General features: G+C 49.3%; 1 protein-coding gene across 3 annotated transcripts in view; it reads left to right on the top strand.

Annotated features, from left to right (window-relative positions):
• Window positions 1-23,119, top strand: part of ANKRD11 (ankyrin repeat domain containing 11) — a 127,022-nt gene that overhangs the window by 22,837 nt on the left and 81,066 nt on the right. The gene's annotated exons all lie outside the window — the stretch shown is intronic.

Here is a 23,119-nt window from a genome sequence, read left to right as displayed (position 1 = left end):
ATGGCATATATAAAAGGTACTAACCAAGAATATTTTGGGAGTTGTCTGTAGTCCTGAGATGTCTTTTTAATTTTAGAAAATTTTGAATTTAGCAAGTTTTTCTCTGACCTCAGTGAAATAAAAGTGAACTTTCCTGCGTGGGCAGTTCCAGCACAGGTTTGCCCAGCAGACTGTGCAGCTTGTTGGTGCTGCTGACTGCTGAGTATTAAATAATACCCCTTTCTTTCTCTTTGCTTTCAAAATGCCTTGAAAAAAACCCAAAGTCTCTTAAGTTTCCCAGTGTTATGTCTCCTTGTGATTAGCCTAATTGAAACAGATGGCACCTACGTTTCATTTTGGGCAGAGAAACCTCCCAATCTGCTGAGACTACAGTTGGATGCAATGTTAGGATTCAACTTTTTGGAAGCATTAACAGATGCAGAAATAACAGGCTGTGGTAGAGTGGAGTTTAGGGGGGAAAAATGAGATTTTGGCCTCTGTTTTGTGCGAGCGGCTGGGAGAGGCTGGTGCTGCCCTGGAAATCCTGGTGGTGTGGCTGGAGCTGGAGACAGGGGTCTGTTCTGGCTGGGTGTTTTTGCTGTGCTGGTGGTTTGGTGTGGTGGGAGATGAGCAGGGGTCTGTTCTGGCTGGGTGTTTTTGCCGTGTTGGTTTGGTGTGGTGGGAGATGAGCAGAGGGCTGTTCTGGCTGGGTTTTTTGGTTTTTTGCTGTGTTGGTTTGGTGTGGTGGGAGCTGAGCAGAGGGCTGTTCTGGCTGGGTTTTTTTGCTGTGTTGGTTTGGTGTGGTGGGAGATGGGCATGGGGCTGTTCTGGCTGGGTTTTTGGGTTGTTTTGCTGTGTTGGTTTGGTGTGGTGGGAGATGAGCAGGGGTCTGTTCTGGCTGGGTTTTTTTGCTGTGTTGGTTTGGTGTGGTGGGAGATGAGCAGGGGGCTGTTCTGGCTGGGTTTTTTTGCTGTGTTGGTTTGGTGTGGTGGGAGCTGAGCAGAACTGGGTGGGCAGTGCCTGTGTGGGGCTCAGGGTCACCCCCAGCATGGCCAGAAATCCTTTGGAGAAGGCTCCCAGTGGATCATACAGAGCGTGGCTCCTGCCTTGGGGCCCTGGGTCCTTGGCTGACCTCTGGGTTCAGAGGGATTATTTGTGGTGAGGTTGTCAGCACGAGGAAGGAGAGCTGCTCAGTGTGTGCAGCCCTGCCTCTGCAGGCTGAGAGGTGTCTTCTGTCCTGGATTTTGAGGAAAAAATAATTAAGAATCGTTGTGTATAGTGTGGCCATGATAATTTGGAAGTATTCAGATGCAGAGAAGATGTTATTTCAGCTTCCCCTGGTGAATATTAATAGCAGGAGAAGCCTTTCACAGTAAGACAAAGCAGAGCAGGCATCGGTGACTCTGGCAGTGTTGTTAGGTAATTAAAGTGTATCAGGTGTGAGCCCTTTTCCTGGTGTGTGTGGAGCTCTGCCCTCCTTCCTGGGAGCTCTGCAGGGCCCTGAAAAACCCAGCTTAGCCCTGGCATCAATTATAAATCAGGCTGGTTGCTGTTTGCTGCCCGTTTTATTTCGTAGCTGGGGACAAAGGTTTTTCCTTCTGAGTTTTGGAGTAAGTGGTGTTGGGCTTTCTGAATGCAGACTGTCCTTTTCAAACCAGGATAACAAAAACTTACCCAAAATTCAGGTGTGTTTGCACAACTCTGTTTGGAAGGGTTTGCTTGAAGCAAGCCAGGTCATTGCAGAGTCATGGAGTGGTTTGGGTTGGAAAGACCTTAAAGCACATCTGGTTCCACCCCCACCGTGGGCAGGGACACCTTCCCCTACCCCAGGCTGCTCCCAGCCCCGGACACTGGCAGGGCTGGGGCAGGCACAGCTTGTCTGGGCAGGGCTGCTCGCTGCTGCTTTGCTGCTGGCAGCAGGGGTGGCTGCAGCACTCTGGGCCTGTCCTGCCCTGGGCTGACCCCACTGCACCCCAGCCCTGCGCCCCAGCCCTGTCACAGCTGGCTGGGGGCACCCCTGTCCCCCACACCTTCCCGGGGATGCAGAGGGGTCAGGGCTTCCTCCCAGCTGTGCTGGTGCTGCGGCAGGGCTGTCTCAGGGAGCTCCTGATGAATATGCAGGTGTGGGATTAAAGGGATGAATGAGGAGCAGAATTGCTTTCCGAGCTGCAGCCCTGCTCTGACCTCCCGAGAAGGGCAGATTGTAAAGCTGGGGCCTGGAGTGGAAAAGCAATTACAATACACTGCCAGCATTGAATTGTCCTCACAAAGTCAGATGCTGCAATAATGGCAGCGTTGTTTAGCTGGAACGTGACTTCACTTAACTGCTCGCTGTTTTTCTATTAATGCTCTGAAACGTGTTCACAAACAGCTCTCAGCTCTGGCTGCTCTGGGGAAATGGAGCTCACTGTTCCACCAGGAGGGTATTTCTCTGCAGGAGCTGTTCTTCTGAGCTTGCTGCCTTTTATTCCTGTGTGCTTCAGTTCTCACCCCTTCCAGATGAGAGGGGCTGGAGGATAACCCTATGGCAGTGCAGTGTGCGTTGGGTCTTTAGGGTGTTGGTCATTGTGGGGCCTGGGAGAGCTTTCCATGGGGTCCTGGGGTATGGAAGTGTTGGCTTTTGGATTGAAGAACCTGGTGTGTTATGAAGCAGGGTCTGGTGAGGGGAAGCCATGTGCAAGGGGGGATTAATAGTCTGAGAAAGGTAGGGCTGTGGGAGAGGAGACACTGGAAAGACCTCCAGAGCTTCTTCCCACGCCCTGAGGGGCTCCAGGAGAGCTGGAGAGGGAATTTGGGCAAGGGATGGAGGGACAGGACACAGGGAATGGCTTCCACTGCCAGAGGGGAGGGTTAGATGGGATATTGGGAAGGAATCCTTCCCTGTGAGGGTGGGGAGCCCTGGCACAGGTGCCCAGAGCAGCTGTGGCTGCCCTGGATCCCTGGAAGTGCCCAAGGCCAGGCTGGACATTGGGGTTTGGAGCACCCTGGGATGGTGGAAGGTGTCCCTGCCATGGCAGGGGGTGAAATGAGAGGAGCTTTGAGATCCCTTCCAACCCAAACAATTCCATGGCTCAGTGCAGCATTAAAGAAGCAGAGTTGTGTGGTTGTGGGTTTGCTGACTTGTGCTGGAGCCTTTCTCTTGTTCAAACAGGGGTTTTGGAGGCTCCCAAAGCAGCTGGGAGGCTCTCCAGGTGCAGGTTTGCCCAGAGCGTTTCTGCAGAGCCAGCTTGGGTTTGTTCTGCTCTGTGGGGCTGAGGGGGAGCACCCCAGCTCCTGCCCTGTCCCCCTGTGTGTGGGGTGGGTCTGCACGGCCCTCAGGAGCGCTGAATGTTTGTGTGGCTGTGTTCTGGAGGGACACAGACTAAATTTGACTGTCAAACCCCTGTCTTCACTGCCAGCAGAGTTAAGCAGAGGTGGCTTAACTGGGAGCCTGGAGTTCTTTGTGGGTCAAACAAGCCTTGAGTTTTTGGACGCAAAACCCTGCTGAGACCTAGAGGAAAGAGCTTTAAATCCTTTCCCCTGTCCCCATGAAAAAGCTGCTTTTTCAACTGTAATCTCAGCACAAGCATTTGCTTTGAGTGCTTGAATTGCTGCTTTTACAGTTCTCTGTATTTTCCTAGAATTTGTTAAATTGCCAATGTTATTCACATGGCACTTTTGGCAGGTGCCACCTACATGCCCTCAATTTGAAGGCACCTTTCAGGAGCAGTGTAGGTAGGGAGGCTCCTCTCCTGCATGTCAGATGTTGGAGAGCGCAGCACTTCCATTAATTCACTTTCCCTGACCTTTCCACTGCTAATAAGCCAAGCTGGAGCACAATGCAGCGCCTTAATGAACAGACCTGAGCCGAGCAGGGGCTGCTTTGAAAAATGTCTTGCTTGACTTGTTCGTTGGGTGTAATTTTGGTCCATTTATTCACCATGGCACAGACACAGGGAGTTCTTGGTGAGAGCAACCCACAACCAAATACAGCCCTTTTTCTCCTTCCTCTAGTGTTTAGAACTGGAGAAAACCATGTCAATAACTGCTTGAAAAGAGCAAGATGGTTGGTTAGGCTTTTTCTCTGAATCTGCTTGGTTTTGAATAATTTTCTTCTCTGGGGAGCTATACAGTGATCAGAAAAATCTCATTTTTAGAAGAAATTTGCTTTTGAGTTAGGATTCTGTAGATTTATATCAGCTCATGTAATGTGCACTGAAAAATGCACACTTCTGGGTTATGAAATTTGTAGATTAAGATCAACTAATATGTAATGTACACTTAAAAATCCTGTTTGCATTTAGGAATGAGTTTACTAAGCAGACAGAGCATGGGATCATCATTTCCAGGAACTGCCAGGCTGTTAATTCACAGAGAAGGCTCCTGAGCTCCCCAGCCTGGGTGACACAGGTTTTTGGGGAAGGGATCTGTGGGGTTCTTGACCAGTTCCTGTTCCATTGTTGTGCAGTGGTGCTCCTGGGTGTGATCTCTTGGGAAAGTAAAAGCGCTGGGGGCAGGTTGTGGGGTGGTGAGCAGGGTTTTATTTATTTATGGGTGTTCACAGGGCACCCACACGGGCTCCCGAGAGTTGTGGCCTCCGCCCTGAGAAGGTGGCACTGGCTGGGGGTGAAGTGGCAGCGTGACACACGGTGTGGCTGCCATCCCAGCGTGACACACGGTGTGGCTGCCATCCCTTGTTTTCCAGAGGTGTCCATGGGCTGTGATTAAGGGCAGATGATTCTCTTGGCAGCAGGAGGTGTGCAAGGTGTTCCCACCTGGGGAGCTCATGGGCCAAAGGCCCACAGGGAGGACCAGGCTCTCTCTCCTGCTGTACTTGTGGAATGAAGCTTGGGGTGTTCTTGTTCCCTCCCCTTTTGTGCAGGTAGTGGTGATCCTGAGGTTTTGATGTTCAAATCCTGAGTTATTTAGGATTTTGTTATTTCAGCTCTTTTGAAATGAGGGGAGTGGTTTTGAGTGCAGGGAATTCGTGCCTGCCATGGGGATGGCTGAGGGAGATGCATCAGTGCCTTGGGCACCTTTAGTGGGGCTGCAGGTGGGACAGTCATTGTCCAAGGAGCAGGTCAGCTGCTGGACACCCTGGGAGGTGGGAATGAGGTGGGAATTGTGGCCCAGAGGTGTTCCCAGCGTGAATTTATGGAAACCTTGTGTGGAAGGTGATTTGGCTGTGCCACCCAAGTGTCTGACACAAACAGGGAGGCGCAGCCTCTGTCATACATGCCTGGATAAATGGGAAATGGTTATTGCAAGCAAAGGCAAAAGTGATGGATCTGCCTCACTGATAGCCCTTGGAAGGGGACTTCTGACAAAACCAGAAAACAATTCTAAAAATAAGTCTGAAATGTTGGATTGCCCCATCCCTGGAAGTGTTCAAAGTGAGACTGGATGGAGCCTGCAGCACCCTGGTCTTGTGGAAGGTGTCCTGTCCATGGCAGGGCTGAATGGGATGAGCTTTAAGGTCCCTTCCATCCCAAACCATCCTGCAGTTCCATGCTGAGGGTGGGGATGGGCAGCAGGCCTTAGCAATGTTTTTTCTTGGCTAAATTCTTGGCACAGCTTTGGTTTTGGAACAACAGGAGAACAAGGGCTGAGCTTTGCTGGCTCAGCCTCGTTCCTCCCTGGCTTAGGGCTCACTCAGGTGTTCCAGCAGCTTTTATTTGCTGCTGGGTGTTATCCCTGTCTGATGGTAGCTTGCTGGGCTTCTCCAGAAATCCAAGGCTGAATTGTGTTCAGCAAGTTCCTGCTTTAGGCAGTGTTTGATCTTGGGCTGTGACTGGCCAGGCTGATTGTTTCCAGTTGTTGGAGATGTGCAGGGAGAGGGGAGGTTTTGGGTGTTTTGCAGGAACTTGAGGCCATGAAGGGAGTGAGGGGCCGTGGGCTGTGCCCACCATGGCAGAGGCTCCTAGGGCTGGGATTCCCAGAAGTGCTCCCTGTGCCTGGCTGTTTTGGGAAGCTGACACGCCTGGCTTCAGCCTCAGAAGTGGCTTTGCGTTGGTGGACAAACACTGAGAGCTGTGCTTGCTTTCCCTCAGAGCTGTTTGATCCCTGGCCTGCCTTCCCTCCCAGGGCTGTGCCCTGGCTGCCCCTGGGGTGGGCAGATGGCTGCAGGAGCTGCCCTGGGTGCTTGGGCAGGCACAGCCCTTGGGAGGGGGCCAGGCAGGGCAGCAGTGGGCAGAGGGCAGCGCTGGAGCTCTGGGACTGCCTGAGCTCCCCCTCAGCTGCGACGTTTTTAACTCTTGAATTTGGAGCAGACTTAGCAGCTCACCTTTGGGGGTGGGAGCTTGGGAGGTTGTCAATACTATTGCCTGGAACCATCTGTTCCTACCACTAAGTAGCTGCAAAAATCAGTAATTCATTCCTTTTTTTTTTTTTTTTTTTGAGGAGCTTGGGTGTACATCTTCTCCCTTGTTATTTTTATGGGCTCCTTCATTATGGAAGACAAGCATCTCCACGGTGCTGGAGCTGACTTTAATCTTTCATCTAAATTTATTTGAAATTTAAATCCCTGTCATTATCGATATTAGAGGTTACTTTGGAGCACAGCAGCTATTTCTGGGGAGCTGGGTGCATGGGGTTCCCTTATCAGCCAGGAATGTGCTTGTCACCTTTCTTGATGAGCCTCTCGCAGAGGAGCAGGGACAGCAGCCATGTGTATGGGTTATTTTGGGAAATTGCCACTGTAAATGGATGCTGTGTTTGCTTTTGCAAGTGAAATCGGTCATGCAGTCCTATTTTTCGTGTATTTTTGCCCCAGTGAGTTAGCAGTGCCAGTGGGCTGGCCCTGGTGGTGGTTGTGGTTCTCCTGGGCAGTCACAGGAGCACCAAAGCCAGCACTGACTGCAGGACAGGCACAGAGCACTGCAGGTACCCTGTGTTACCCCAGTGAGACTGCACTCCTGGGCTTAAACTGCAAATTCAGGATGAATTGATATCACATAACTGTGTTAGTGTTTGGGGCAGGAGGTCCCAGGGACTGGTGGTGTTTTCATTGCAGGTGGTGACACCAGAGGAGCCTGGTCCTGGTGTCCCTGCCCATGGCAGGGGTGGAGATGAGCTTCAAGGTCCCTCCCAGTGCAAAGCATAATTCCATGGCTCTCCTGCCTGAGGCCTGGTGTTGGTTGGGGACTTTACACCCTTCCTCGCTGTGTCACCACAGCTGAGTTTTCCAGGTGTTTGTTTTGGTGGTTATCTAAGCCCCAGAGCGAATGCTGAGGGTTCTCCTGGTTCTATCAGTGGCAGAAGTTGGGTTTTGTCTGATCTGAAAGGCTGGATTTTGATGGAGTTGGTGTGCCTGGACTCATCCTAGCGTGCAGTAATGTGAAAATACAGCCATCAATTCCTTGGGTACCCTTAGAAAATGTTAATGCTTTCAAGCCCCAGAGGATTTGAGGAAAAGTTGTAGTTCAGAAATTGTTGTGTGCCTTGCAGGGAGGCCCAGACTCCGTAGGGCAGAGCCAGGTGGTTTTCAGAGCACGTTCCCTGTGAGTGTTCTTGGTTTCCTTGCTGAACGTTTAACCTTAAATCTGAATTTCCTGGAGGTCTTGACAGCCAGTTTGGTGAAAGATGGGAGGGCCGCAGCAGAGCTGGATGTGGTCATGTGCATGTGGCACCTCCAGCTTGGGGGTGGCAAATACTTGAAAGAGTTGGAAAAGTGAGAGGAGCTGGTCAGCTTGATGGATGTGAGTGGGTATGATGGGAGGAGTTCTCTGATTTTGGTAATTTTTATCCTTTTTTATAATTTTTCGGCTGTTGAGCAGTACAAGGATTCAAAGGTCAGCACTGAATAGCTCTGCTTATTTTCTGCTGGTCCTAAACTTATTGCTGGTGTCATGTGAGAAATATACTTTCTTTTTATGTTGCACAGTCAGAAGAAAATTATTTTGTTGTCTTCAGTAGTTTTTACCTCATTCTTGTAGTCTTGCCAATATCCTGTAGTTGTTTTTTGCAGGAAGCCTTTCAGCGTTCTCTTAATTGGAATTAACTTTTGTAAGAGAAATGCACGTTTGGGTTGAAGATAATGTAGGAAATAAACATTCAGGGAAATTTATTTTAAGTTAGTGGAAAGAAGTTCATTGGAGAGCTTTGCTTTGGAACTTTATAAAGGAATAAACCAGCCCTGCTCCTGTCTTTGAATTCCTGTGGAGGGGCAGCTCTGATCTCTGCTCTGGTGACCAGGGACGTCCTGGGTTGGATGATCCTTGTGGGTCCCTTCCCACTCAGGATATTCCATGGTTCTCTGATTCTCTGATTATTTTGAGTAACCTTAGAGACTGGTAGGGTATCTACTTGTTACTGTCTGGTAAATTATGTTCATTAACATAATTACAGAGTTTTAATGCTGCATGGAAGTTATATGGAGTCAAAATCAAATAGCAACAGGTAGTAAATAATTGGACAAAATAAAAACATGGAAACAAATAATGAAGAGAAATAATCATGTATTCTTTTCCTGTCACCAGCCAGGGCTGCAGCTGGATGTAGCAGCTGCCCAGTCCTGAATCCTTTCTTCCTCTCATTTTTAATGCTGCTTTTACAAGAGTCTGAAGGAAATCTCTGTCTAAACCAACTGGTAGCAGCTCCTCTGGGCTTTGCCTTTGGCAAGGTGTCACACAGCTGAATTCTCCTTCCTTTGCTAAATTCTCCTCTCTTTCTCCTTGCACTGTTTGGCTATTTAGTGCTATAAGGGGAGCCTGAATATTTGAATTTAGCCAAACCCTCGAGTGTATAAAGTAGAGAAACTTCCCTCATTCCCTTGACCTCAAGCTTGCTGAGGTAGGAAAGCATTTAAAACACCCACAGCTCTATGTGCACATGCAGATGTATTTTTAAGTGTCCCCTACTTGAAGGTCATCCACAATTCCAGTTGAAGTGCAGTTTGGGTTTGCTGTGGCTGGAGACTGTCCTTGGGGCTGATTGCTGCTCTGCAGGGAATGTGGGACCCTGGGGAGATTTCATCCAGTGCTGCTCAGGGTCTGCCCCAGGGCTGGAGCCAGGCTGGGGCACCTGGGGGGGCTCACCTGGAGGGGAGAAGCTCCAGGGAGAGCTCAGAGCCCCTGAAGGGCTCCAGGAGAGCTGGGGAGGGACTGGGGACAGGCATGGAGGGACAGGGCACAGGGAATGGCTCCCACTGCCAGCGGGCAGGGCTGGATGGGATATTGGGAATTGTTCCCTGGCAGGGTGGGCAGGGGCTGGGATGGAATTCCCAGAGCAGCTGTGGCTGCCCCTGGATCCCTGGCAGTGCCCAAGGCCAGGCTGGACATTGGGGTTTGAAGCACCCTTGGACAGTGGGACATGTCCCTGCCATGGCAGGGATGGGATGGGATTTGAGGTTCTCCAGCCTAAACCATTTGTGACTCCGTGAGAGGAATGTGGATGAACATCTCTGTGCCTGCAGGAGCCTTCAGAGCTGCTGCATCTCTTGTTCCCATCGCTGTGGAATGGCTCTGGGCTCAGAGCTGGGCTGTGTGGGCCCAGGCCACGGTGAGACAGAGCATTAACGAGCCCTTGAGAAGGGATGGCTGCAGCACTGAGCTGGGCACAACAACGGCATGGAATGGCAGGGATGTGCTCTTGGCCCAGCCGGGGCTGTTCCTCAGGGTCTCATTCCCAAGGCCCCTGGGCTCTGGAGCAAAGGGATGTGAACAAAGGAGCTCAGCTTTGATGGTTTGCACTCCAAAAGCTGCCAGGGAATGATGAACTGTGGGTTTGATCACCTCTTGGTGGTGTCTCCTGGTGCTTCTGTCTGTAATTTGGATACCTCCAGGACACTGCCCCAGGCTGAGACTGACCCCTTTGTAACGCTGAATTAAATAATTATATTAAAGTATTAAAATTACCCTCTAACACAGTGATTTTCTGTGCTGTTACCATATAAATTGTATGGTTTTGAGTGGGGACAGCTTATTTAGGAATCCTGTGCTGCCACTGATGCTTCTGCCCTGGAGGATGTGGTGGCTTTAAGGTCAGGTGTCACTTTAAAGTGAATATTTTCATGAGGTAAAAAAAACAACTCGCTGTGCTGAGCTTCCTTTGCTCACAGAAATAGTTTCTGTATTAATATTTAATTTACAGTAGCTCTGAGGAATGAAGAAAGTCCTGGACTCTATTTTTTTTTTTCTAGTCCTTAATACATTTCTTTGGAACAGCTCTTGGGTATAAACAAGGAGGACAGAGTGTCCTGGGCAGAGGAGTGAGACAGTTTGTGTTAAAACCATAAGTGTTCGTGGCTTTAACGCTGGAATGTTCAGCATTAAGGATCCATCAGGTACCTTGGAGTAGCCCTAGTTCCCAGTTGCTCTTTTTCAGTCTTTTTTTTCTCCTGGGATTCTTCATGGCTTGGCCCCTTGATGCAGATTTAGATGTTTTTGTTCAGAAAAGCTCCTGTTCCCGATGCTGCCAGCTCAGAGCTCCAGCCCAGGAGAAAGTGGGTTCAGAATTCCAGACACGCTCCTGGCACGGCTTCAATTAAAAGGTGTTGAAAGAGGCTGGATTTTGCAATTTTGCAAAGTTGGAATTTTTGTCCCTGTTAAAACCTTGGGGATCCCTGGGAAAGGAGCTTGATCCTGGCTTTTTTTTTCTGCTGGGTGAGGAAGAATTTATACCGTCATCCCCCTGCTTTGACCCAGTTATGAAACCCTTGCCTGTAAAATTATTAATTTGGGGACTCCCAGCCATTCCAGTGTGAGAATTCAAGCAGTGGGAGTTTTCCTGGAGAGCCACCTCCAGTTTAGCCATTAAAAGCTGGTGATAAATCCAGTGAACTTAGTAAAATATATATTGCAGTGTGCCATGAACTTTCTTCATTACTCTGGAATTAATCAATGACTTGGACTGCTTTTTCCCCCTGCTCAGCCATACTTTCACAAGGTATAATTAAAATAAAAAAAGCTCCAGTTTTCCTTTTTGTTCAACTCTGCTGTTGTTGAACTATGTGTGGTTTGGACTTCAGCCCTCCAGAATGTTGGCAGAAGTTCTTGTCTGGAAAGAAATGGTAATCCTTTTGGGGTTGAAGAACGGGGAAGGAAAGATCACTGTAGCAGGGGTGATTGCAGGCAGAATAAGTAATTTTGCACACACACACATATATATAACATGCACTAATATTTGTGTGATTTTATATAGATGTTCGTAATTTTGGTGGTTTTATGTCAGATTTGCTGATTTTTAGTTTATTGTAGCCATTCCTATTTTTAAACTTTCTATATGAAGCTTAATGGAGTAGCTAAAGTTGCACATGGAAATTACTGTAATTTCAATATATTGCATTTTAATTCAGCTGAGGTGATCAAAAAGTGACCTAAACCTCTTTCTTTATTTGAATTGCTTCTGTTTTACCTTGTAAGCAGCCAGCAGAAGGCTGTACCTATATCCCTGTGGTGCTGCCAGTGTCCTATGGAATTATCTGTGTAGAGGGGATAGGGAAATGTCTGCTGTTTTCAGGTGAGAGTGAGGATTTGCAGCCTGTGGGGGAAGTGATGGGGTTTGTGATGAGTGTCACACTGCTGCTTCCCAATGGGCAGGCTCCAGGCTTGCTTCAGTGTGGACATGATGCCCAGAGCTGCAGTTTGGAGCTGTTTGAGCTGTTTATGTGAGGAGCAGGAGGTGCAGATCCCACAGAGGGATTGGGTTTCGCAGCCCCTTGGGTACCTTTGTGATTTTGGGTGCCAGTGAACGAGGGAGCGTGGAAGCACTTGAACAAAGAATGTCTCTGGAAGTGGCCACTGGTCATTCTGGCACACACTTCCACCAAAGCTGCTATTGTTTTTCTCTTAGTTAAACAACAGTCAAGCTCATGCTGGGGCTTTTTTCTTTTCCCTTGCAGTAGAATGTTGCCTTTTATGTGTCCCCCGGGCCCACACCCGGCCGTGTGGTGGGCCAGCACACAGATGCATTGCTCAGGGTCCCACATTCCAGGGAGATCAAATGCTCCTGCTCCACATCAGCTGCACATCTGCAACTGCTAAAACCTCAGCAGCCCTGCCGGATCCAGGTGCCATTCAATTCCAGGTTAAAGGCACAGGGAGCTGCTGCTTCTCGGGCCTTTCTGCTGAATCCTGCCGGCTTTGATTCACTACAGCTGCTGAAACAGTCAGGCTTGGTTCAGGCATGTGTGGAAGAGAGCTCATTTCATGCTTGGAATTGTAATTATGTTCTTCTCTTTCAAGCTGCCAGCGGTAAAAGATGTCTTCCAGTGTGTATTATCTAAATAAGCTGTAGTGTTTAAATGTTTTCTTATTTCATTTTAAGAATGTGGCAAAATAAATTGTGCTTACTCTTCTAGTTCTCGTTCTGGAGTAATTAATTCCCTGTAGCTCTGCACTGGCAGGCTCTGGGAAGCTGCTGTGCTACCCTGCAGTTGAGCAGCCCTGGGCAGCAGAGCTCTGTGTGTGGACAGTGTCCTGGTTTGTCACCTGGCACTGGTGTCACCTGCTGTGTCACCTCCTGTGTCACCTCCTGTGTGCTCCTATTGCAGGTGGTGTTTGCTGTTCCATCCCAGTCATCTCTTGGAGTGCTGGCTACTGAGTTTTGGGGAATTGTGAGCTGGGTGGTAGATCTGAGCAAGGGACAGAGAGAGCAGACACTGGCAGGAGAAGGGGGAGTGGTTTTATGCTGAAGGAGGATTGATTTAGGTGGGATATTGGGAAGAAATCCTTCGCTGTGAGGTAGGCAGGCCCTGGCACAGGTGCCCAGGGTGCCCCTGGATCCCTGGCAGTGCCCAAGGAGTGACTGGATGTGACACTCAGAGCTCTGGGCTGGTGTCAGGGTGGGGATCAGTCACAGATTGGGCTCAATGGGACTGGAGGTCTTTTCCAGCCTCAGTGATCTGTGAATTCTGTGTTCTCCCAGCAAACAGCTCTTCCCTGAATTGCTGGGTGTTTGGGAGGCTCCCTGCACGGGCTGTGACCCAGGGCTCCTCTGGGACAGGGCTTTTGCCTTCCTCACAGAGATGTTTTTCATACACGGCTGCTGGAGGCTCTCTGTGAGTTTTGGGTGTCTGGAGTCAGCACTTTGATTGGCCTTCCCTCCTCTCTGGAGTCTGTCTGCTGGGCTGTGGTCTCGAGGAGAGAGCCTGAGAGCCATTTCAGTGTCTCCGTGATTGACTGGAAGTCACACTGGATAAATCTTTCATGATTGGAAACCACTTAAGCCACGAGGTAGCTGGTGATCACTGGGTATTAGTGGAGAGGTTCTACCAAACAATCAGGGAAAATTGAGTGGCAGAACATATAATTTATGACTTCATCCGAGCTCTGTGGGGGCAAGTCAGTGAGAATCGAAACACTGAAAGAATTATATTTGACAGATATTTTAAAGAATGACTCCAGTTAGTGTCATTTATTGCTGGAATGTGTGGACAGATCCACAGTCAAAGCCCTTGTAGGGGCAGTGCCAAAACCAGATATGAAAGAGTGTGCAAGAAAATGAGAACACAGGATGTGGCCAAGGGCTTGAATTTTCTGACAATGGGCAGAAAGAATGTTCTGAGGGCTTTTTCTCAGCCATTCTCCTTAGATAATAAAGTTTACAGATCCTGCTTGGTGTTTGCTGAAACTCCTGCCTGAAGGGGATTTGTCAGGGTTTGCAAGTTGAGCAATGAAGGTGTCATCCGTGTACAGAGACCAATTGGAGAAACTTCTGGAACATTCTGGACTTTATCTCTAGGATATCTTAATTTTTGCCTAGCAGTGATATATGGCATAGGAGAAATCCATTGCCCTGTGCTGGAATGTGCATTAAAAATACCTGGGCAGGAGTTTTTCCAGGCAGTGGCAGGTAACAGCCCTCTCTCTGAAGGAGGAAACGTTCTAGAAAACATTCTTCCCTCAGATGTTTTGTAGTGGTAATGCCTCTGGAAGTATTAATCTTTCCTGTCACAATTTGGCACTCACTCCAGTTCCCAGCAGGGGTTTCTCAGCTAATCCCTGTCTGGAAGATTTTCCCTTACCTTACATTAATTTCTGATCCCGACATCGTTTGAGGGTTTGTGTTCAGCTTAAATAAATACACTCCAGGCTGTCCTGTCGACTCAGGGTTGAACATCAGGGCAGTGGAAGTACCTGTGAGCTGGAGCCCTCACGGGTGCCACTCACCTCTCCAGCATCCCCAAACCCTCCATGCCCTGGGCTGTGTCAGTGTTATCCCCCATGGCCCCGGAGAGTTTATTTGAGAATCTTGGTTTCTGTGCAGAATTTTCTTGCCGTGAGTAGCTCGCTTGGAGAGGAGAGTGGCAGATGTTCTCACTTTAGCCCGTGAGTGACAGCTCCTGAGTCAACATCTGTCATGCTGCTGGAATTGTCCCCAAATGCTGCCATGCTCCAGAGGCTGCCTCAAACTCGCTGGAGCCAGCCCTGCCCGTGTTCCCTCCCGTGTTGTGTGCTCCTGCAGGCAGAGGCAGCTGCTGTGGCTGCTGGGCAGAGGCAGCTGTGGCTCCTGCTCCAGCCTGGAGCACAGGAATGGCCTTGGGAAGGGCCAGCCCTGCTCCCTGTGCAGGCTCATCCTCGGTGTCAGACCCCATCCAGCAGAGCCAGGACTGCCTGTCCCAGAACGTTTGGGAAATCTGCCCCCATGGTACAAAGAATTGCTGTCAGTGAATACTGGAGAGGATTGCCCAAAGCAGTGTCCCAGCCCATCAAAATATTGGGGTTCTTCCTTTATCCTCAGACTTTATCCTTTTGAATGGTTGTGTGTCCTGTGTTGCTTTCCTCTTTGACCAGCATCCTGCTCTGTTCTGTCACTGAAGGTGCAGGCCTGGATTAGGGCTCTGTGTTCCACTAACATCCCAGCATGAACATGGTCATTCCAGGGGAATGGGTCTGCTGGTTTTCTTCCCAAGTTTTATATCTAAAATTCTTGGGAACTGAGGTTTCTGCCAAGTCTCTGTGATAGACCTGAGGAGAGGGAAGAAACCCCTTAGCTAGTAAAACACTTTTGATTACCTTTTTTGGCTTCAGGTTTGTTCAAAAACAGTCTGAAAGGAAGTTTTTTGAAGAAGTCATCTTCATTTTAAGGCTTAGCCCACAAATAGCCAGCTTTGCTTGATTTGTGCTTGATTTTTTTTCTGCATCCCAATGGAAGTGAATCTCCTGGTGATGCAACTCAAGGTGTTTGTGCTCCCCTCTGGGTCTTGTAGCTTTGGCCCTGCCTGGGATTGAAAGTCCTAAAGCTTAGTCTTGAATTCAGCCTTAGTCTGGTGCTTGTCTTAGCAAAGGTGATTTATCTCTCAGCCCTGTTGTGCCTGGGTGAAGGTTGTGCTGGTCTTGTGCTGGTTTTTGTGGTGTCTAAAGAGGAGCCTTGAGAACTGGAGCTGGCAGTCGCACTGTGGGGGGAGCGTGTAAACTTAGTCTAAAGATAATTTATGGTTTCTAAAGCTGCTGCTGAGTAAAACTTTCCAAGGCTGGCTCTGACCTAGCTCTCATCAGTGTAAAACCGAGAACAGTCATCTCAAAGTAGCATTTTGAGTTGTGTGGAGGGGAAAGAGGAAAGCTTTGCTTTCCCAAAGGCTCCATTGGCTGTAGCCCTGCAGCACATGAGCAGCTCTCTTCTTTCGAGCGTGAACCACGGGGTCACTGTTCCGCTACCTGCGCCCTGGCTGGTTTGAACTCAGCTTATTGGTCTAAGCTTGGCCCGGAGCGCGGTGTTTTTTCGGCGGGCTCGTGGTGCAGCAGCTGTGATGTCAGGGTTCTGATAACCCCCCCGGGCTGTCTCTGCAGCCCTGCTCCCTCCCGCAGCCGCGCGCCAGCACCGCCGGGAGAACTTTGGGTCACGCGGGGTTGAGCTGTTGGCAGCGACGCTCGCGTGTTGGCAGGAGCTCCCCCAACAAGATGCTGGAGAGCAGGGGAAGATTTCTCCTTGTTTTTGCAAATTAGCAAATGAAACCCTAAATAAGTTGCTAAACTCAGTTTCCTTCTGTTGGGTTAAGAGGAGGGGAGCGCTTGGAAACCTTCGAGATCTTAATTGGCCCGAGCGTGCTAAAAACACCTTCTTTCCACCCCAGGCGCTGCTTCTATCTTTCCAATACATTTGGCTCGTTCGGTGGCAAATCATTTTTATAACACTTGAGAAACTGTATAGCTCCAGAAAAACAGGATGTGTGCCCTGCCTTATATTATGGATTCTCTTTCCAAGTATTTTTGGGGGTTGCTGAGAGCCCAGCCCTGTTTTGGGGCGTTGGGGCTGTGCCCCGTTGGTTTGGTGCTGGTGTGGTGATAGTGACAGTGGTGTCCCTTCACTGAGTGATTTTGTGTTGGGGTAACGACTGGTTCTATTTGAGCACAGATACCAGCTGGGCTTCCTGGCCCTTCCCTTGTGCTGGGTAACGGAATTTCCCCTTGCCAAGGGCAGTTCTCTATCAGCTGCCAGCCAGGAGCACGCTGAGGTCACATCCAGATACTGTCCCCCTTCCCCTCCCAAGCTGGCGACAACAAGTTTCTCATTTCTTCCTTGGGCTGATACTGGTGATTCCTCCTTCCCACAGAAAGCTCTGGAAGGTTTTTTTGAGTAGTACAGTATTGTTCCATACTGTTTTCCAGGGTTTTCTATGTTAATGGTTGGTTTGTTCTTCATGGCTTTGGCCACTTGATTTTGCATCTGATTTGGTGTTTAAAAACTTATTATTTTAATTGAAGTTCTCTGTGAGCTGCAGAACTGCAAGGTGTAGTGAAGTCCTATTTGGATCTCAGGGCAAACAAGCCATAGTAGGGCTTAAAAACCTGGGAAAGGGTTGGTTGGGCATTCAGGGGGATGGGAGAGGGAGGCCAAGGAGGAAGATGGAAAATGTCACTGACAGTCAGTTTGAGATGGAATTTATTTGACAGGACCAACCAGCCAGTGCTGCGAATGTGAGATCATTTATCTAATTAAAGCACCGGTCTGTAACCAGTTTTCAGAGTGAAAAACCAAAGTTTGGGCATCTTCTAAGACTGAGGGTTTTTCTCTGAGCCACTAGATGAAGTTACCCCAAAATAGGCTGATGTGCACCTGTAATGTCCCAGTTCCTTCCTGACAGGAGCTGCGTGCCCATCTGTATATTTAATTCATGCAGATATTGCAGGGTGGATCTGGAGGTAGGAACACCTTCTCAGAAGGATTTATACTTTCAGGTATGGCAGGAAGATTTTGCTGCTGTTCTCTTCCGCTGATTGTAGCTGAGCAGTGGTTGGAGAGGAGCTGGCTGGGCTGTAGGTGTTCCTGTCCCTCCCTGCCTGCTCGCCCGCCAGGGACTGCAGAGAATGCTCTCCATTTCCAAAACCTTCAGTCTCACCTTACATTTTCTTCCTAGTCAGTGTTTTATTGTTTTTAAATAGCATTTCAATGCTTCAGAGCATAACCACATTACAGAATGTTTTTCTCAAGTACCACATCTGAGCTCTGGCAAAGGTGACCCTTTGGGTCTCTGGCTCAGAGACTCTCCTGATCCATTTCTTGGTCTTTTTTTTTTCCCCTTGAATGTTTCTGACTTTCTCCCATTTACTCTTCCATAGTGACAAGTTATCTGAGATCTTGCTGTGTGTGGTGATTTCTTGCTTTTAGGGTTCCGTGTAGAGAGCGAGTCAGTTTTTACAGTTCCCCAAGGAAGTGATGTGCTGTTATTCTACAGAAACCACTGACATAGCACATTTTAGGCCTGGCCTGCTGACTTGGGATTGCAGTGAGCTTTAAAGTGACAGTAAATCACTTGTGACCATCTGCAGCTGCGGTGGCCCCGGGGTTGATGGTGGTGGTGGGGCAGAGCAGCCCAGGGCCACCCAGTGCTGCAGGTCTGGTGACACCACACCTGAGCAAAGGCGGCCTCAGGGCAGGTGGCTGGTCACCCAGAGCCTGGGCTGTGTCCCCAGGGTGTGGGGACACAGAGGCTTATCAATGGGGGAGAGGGAGAAGCTGGAGCAATGCTCTCAGCATAGGGAATGTGTCTGCTTGAGCCTTTGCAGAATCATTAAATGGTTTTGCTGGGAAGAGACTTCAAAGATATTCCAGTTCCACCCCTTGCTGTGGGCAGGGACCCCTTGCACCAGACCAGGTTATCCAGGCCCAGCCCAGCCTTCTGCCACTTCATCCCACAGGAATTTGGGTGCCTCGGTTCCAGCACAGGCACAGAGCTGGTTGTGTAAAATGGAGTCCCCCCCTCAGTGCTTCTCCTTGCCCGTTCCCAAACCCCTCCTGGCTCTGGCAGACAGGCTCAGCCCGGGCCGGGCGCTCCCTTCCCTCAGGGGCCGGTGCCTGCCCGGGGGCTGGGCCTCCTCTTCCCCGGGCCGTGCCGGGAGTGGGGGGCTCGCTGCAGCCCGGGCCTCACTTCCTCAGGAAACCGGGCTAAAAATACCGGGGCAGGGCTGGGGAAGTGCTGCACTCGTGGGTCTGAGCAGCTCTGCTCAGCCTGGCCTGGAGCTCCTCACGTCCGCCCTGTTCCTGTTAAATGCGGCCCTTCCACTGCCGCCGTTCCTCCTGCTGTCCGTGTGCCCTCCAACCCCGTCTGAAAAACCTTTCCAAGGCCTTACTCTAAATATTGGTGTGCCCTCCAACCCTGTCTCTGAAAACAGCCCTCCCAAAGCCTTACTCCCAATATTGGTGTAATTTTTGGTGGTGGGAGGGCAGGAAGCTGCAGCTGCAGTCCAAAGGGCAGCACACAGGCCAGGGAGAGCTGTTTTGATGGAAATGTTGCGTTTTTCTCATGGATGGTGGTGGGATCTGCCTGCAGCCAACGTGGGCTGTGTTAAACTAACAGCAGGAGTGGTTTGTGCAGGCAAGGAAGGAGTCAGGGTCTAAACTTGGGGCACCCTGGGTGCCACCACCGGCTGGTCCCTGTCCCCATCGCTTTGGGGTTCTCCCATGCCGTGGATCTGCAGCTCCATCACCAGAACCCCGACTGGGATCAGGGAAACGTGCAGAAAGAAACCTTGTCAGTGGGAAGTGACCTCAGGCAGGAGATTTGCATGAAGGAAGTTGAGTTCTGTGGCTGTTAAAAAAGTGATTTTTTTTTTTCAAATATTAATTGAAAAACTGGCTGAAATGCTGGCTGTGTTCTCTCTTAAAGCTTTTTGCAACATCCCACTGAAATTACAGACAAATTGAAGGCGAAACATTGCATTTTTCCAAAAATGTGGCCAGGCTCCAGGACCATAAAAAGAGTTTGGAAAGGCTGTAAAACACATGTTAAACAATTTTTTACTTGAGGCACCTCTAGCAACATGCATTTTCAAATAAATTAAGTATTTAACTTAAGAAAAAAATCTTTAAAAAATATATATATATTGGTAATTAGAAGCATTAGAAGCAGAATGTTTCTTCCTTAGCAGATGCATATTAAGAAAGTGATACAGCAACAAATAATAAATGAAATATAGTAAAATTTGGACTTTATAAACCAGTGATTGTAATTAGGGATGTTCCTTTCAAAGGCAAATGTTTTGATTTCACTTTTAGGTTTTTTTTTTCAGTAGTTACTATACAATGTATACTAAACCAGAATTTAAAAAATAAATAATTGTGGGATTTGAGATCTGTGAATAACTGGACTGTGCAGAGGCCATGTTGTTTTAGGGTCTTTGACTCCTAATCTGGTCAGAGAACCTCAGTACTAGGTGAGATGAGTTTATGAATTAAACACCATTGTATTTTTGTATAGGCAGGAAAAGTAGCATGAGTGATGTCTAAAAATGATATACTTAATGTATTTTAATTGATGTAAAATGATTTTAAAAGCATATTTAAGCTCAGCATTATTTGCCAAGGAGGACAGACTTCAGATCTGGGCACAGAAGGTGTATTAATACAACTCCAGTGAGGAAGCAATGGGCACTTCCCATGTTTTTGAGTCTAGATGCATCTTTTTAAATTAAAGAGGGTTTGAAGAGTGTGCCTGCAAACTGGAGATTGAGTCAAGCTGTGAAATGCCAGTGATATGTCATGTGTTCTGTATGTATTATTTTCAGTTTTTACAGAGGAGGAAATTTTGATATTTAAACTTTTCCAAATGTCAGCTGGTTCGGCAGAAAATAATCTTCAGTCTCACCAGGAGCTGCGTGTCACTGGGAAACCTCCTGGGAGCTGAAAAACAAGGAAGTTGTTCCATCTCAGAGCAGAGCCCTGTGGGAGAGGATGTAGTTGAGGGGTGGAAAGGAGCTCTGGAAGGGGATGTTGGGGGTTCTTCCCCCTGTGTGGAGTGCCTTGAGCTGAGCTCCAAACCCCAGAGCTCCAGGGCCACGTCAGTCAGGGTTTGGAGCAGCCTGGGCTGGTGGAAGATGTCCATCCCAGATGGGACTGGGTGAGCTTTAACATCCCTTGCCACCCAGACCATTCCATGAGCTCCATCCTTTCCCTGCTCCTCCCAAATCTGGCATTTATTGATGCTTGATCCAAGACTTTGGGTGACTCCTCAGGCTGACCCTGCATCCAGCCTCCTTGCTGAACTCTCCAGAAATGGCAGGCAGGATGGGGAGCTGCCTTTGGAAGTGTCATTGGCTCTTTGCAGAGCTCCTGCCCGCAGGAGCATCTTTGGGAAAGCAGCTGGAGGTGTGTTCCCTGTGCAAAGTGCTGCTGTTACTGTGTCCCATAGGAGTCACCAGACTGGGAATTGCTGTGTCCATTCATCCCACGCTAGGAAAAATACTCACTTCCTACTGACAGCCTGAGGAATCATTGGGACTGGTGACTTCCAGTATTCTTCCTAAGCCTCAGCAGAACCTGACTTAATCTTTAATGAAAACTAGAACCAGGTGCTTGAGACTTTATATAGCAACCAGCCCGACCAGTTCCGGTGTCCCACCTCCCTGGGAGGGAGTGTGAGGAGCTGGTTGGTCTGGATGCTTCTAAGGATGGTATTTAAGGTGTAAATGTGGTTACATTTTACACATGAAAGCAGCGTTTTAGCCCAAAGATACTCTGCACACACCCTCTGCAGCAGAGCTGGGCAGAGCTCACAACCCACGGTTCTTTGAGAAGAGTGAATTCTGCTGCTGGCTCTTCCTGACCCGTCTGGGCTTTGGGAGTGACGCTAGGGAAAAGTTGCTGTGTGTTTTCTTATGGATGGGGAGAGTTATGTGCTTGTGGTTTAATAGAAAGTGCTTTTATTCTGAGTGGCAGCTTCTGTGTCTTCTATGGGGATGGTGAAAAACTAGGTGGTGGGTTCCATGAAGCCCCCGGGCAGCTGTGGGGGGTAAATTCCAGCTGCTGAGAAGAGGGATAGGGAAAATTTATGAAAATTAGTTTTGACTTTTACCTTTATTATTTTTTGTACCTGTTCTGTTTCCTCACCTTGTTGTGGTGCATCTTCCAACCCTGAGTGCAGGTCATTCATCCACAGCAGCTCAGTTTGATGGGCATCATCTTCACTTAGTAACAGGGTCAAAATTAGGAGCTGAAGGTTGGGAAGGAATTCCCGCCTGTGAGGGTGGGCAGGCCCTGGCACAGTTACCTAGAGGAGCTGTGGCTGCCCCTGGATCCCTGGCAGTGCCCAAGGCCGGGCTGGATGGGGCTTGGAGCACCCTGGGATAGGGGAAAGTGTCCCTGCCATGGCAGGGGTGACACTGGATGAGCTTCCAAATCAAACCATTCCAGGATTCTATTAAAGAAACTTCCCCAAACTACCTGGTTCCTCAGAGCCTGAGTGCTGGGACGGACAAGGAACCAACAACTCCAAAGGAAACAACATGTAAAGACAACTTTCTATAGAGTTATCTGTAAATGACAGATAATTATAGCTGTGAAAATCGTGTAGAAATCCAAACTGGTCACCAGACGTTGCAGAGGTGTCATCAAAAAACTGCTCAGGGAATACAAATATGGATTTTAGAAAAGCTGCTTGGGGAGTAGCATCCTGTGTTGTGGAAAAATTCCTTGGGGAGTGTAGTGGGGCACCTCTGGCTTCAGGGAGCCTAGGCACAGTGAGGCAGATGTGTCTGTCATGGTGGGATCCTTCAGACAGCATTGTGTGGATGGGATTTGGGCCAAGCCCTCAGTTCCAGGTGCAGCGGGAGCCCTGCTGGTCTCTGAAGCACCCCTGTCCCAGCAGAGCCCTCCAGGTACGGTGCAGGCGCCGGATCCAGACTCGGGGCTGCTCTGTGGGAAGCGCTGGTGAGGAGGCGGCTGTCAGAGCTCTCCTGGCTGGAAGGCTCTGTCCCAGCAGGCTCCCCCGAGGAGGAGCTGGAAGAGGCTCCAGGAAAGGCACATGAGTGGGGCTGGCTGCCAGCTCAGCACGGTGCCGGCGCACGTCAGCCCTACCGGCACGGCACGAACCGCTCCCAGTCCCGGGGTCCTGCCAGGGGCTCTTCCTCACAAGGATGTGGTGCTGCTTCACTGTACGGGTTTGGGGCATCTTGTCTGGGAGGGACAGAGAGGTGCATTCCCTGCACAGAGGTGCATTCCCTGCCGAGATGTATTGCTCAAAGCTGAGCAGGAGTGACCCAGACACACGTGGGGTGAGGTGGTCACAGCCTCCCTTCCTGCTGCCTCCAGGAAACCAGACAGGAACAATTTTTCACATCTGGCAGTAGTGATGCATTTAAAAATAATTTTTTGTCAAGGCAGAGCAGCTTTACAGTGGTGTGAATGTCAGTTGTACCCACCGGAGCGCTGCGTGCGGTGCCGAGGGCTGACTAACAGCCTGGGTGGATCCCAGTGCATCCCAGTCCTTCCCAGCTGGGCGGATCTCCCTGGTCCTGGCAGAGCCCGGCGTGGCTCTGCTGCCTGAGTCAGTGCAGCTGCTCCAACAAGTTGTGGTCCTGGGCAGCAGGAGGCCGGTGGGGGTGGCTGCAGGGATCCAACAGCGGCGTTCCCATATGGCTTTCATGAGAAACACCTCATTTGATTCTGGTTTTTGATCTGCTTCCTGCTTAAATGTTGAATACAGAAATATATTTATTGGGGTGGAGGTAATTAAAACCTTTTGTACATGTTGTGATTTCTGTTACTAGTCTTGGTTTTCTGTAAACCTGTTAAAAAAGATATTTCATGTCAGCTCCTTCTGCTGCAGTCCAGGCTTAAATGCTTCCCATCCGTTGTGCTGGCTGAGCTGCTTGGGGCCTGTAGAACTGGATTAGAGACAGAATATTTTATTTTTAAAAAAGACAATTTTTTTTTTTTGTCTTGGCTATATTTGTTTCTAGCTGAATTAGTTCCTGCTCTGATGTGCAAGTGTGGCAGGTCACTGAAG

Source organism: Melospiza melodia, chromosome 13 (assembly GCF_035770615.1).
Source record: "Melospiza melodia melodia isolate bMelMel2 chromosome 13, bMelMel2.pri, whole genome shotgun sequence".
NCBI classification, from domain to species: domain Eukaryota; kingdom Metazoa; phylum Chordata; class Aves; order Passeriformes; family Passerellidae; genus Melospiza; species Melospiza melodia.
Note: the sequence above shows the minus strand (reverse complement) of the source record. Positions and strands in the feature narration are given on the sequence as shown.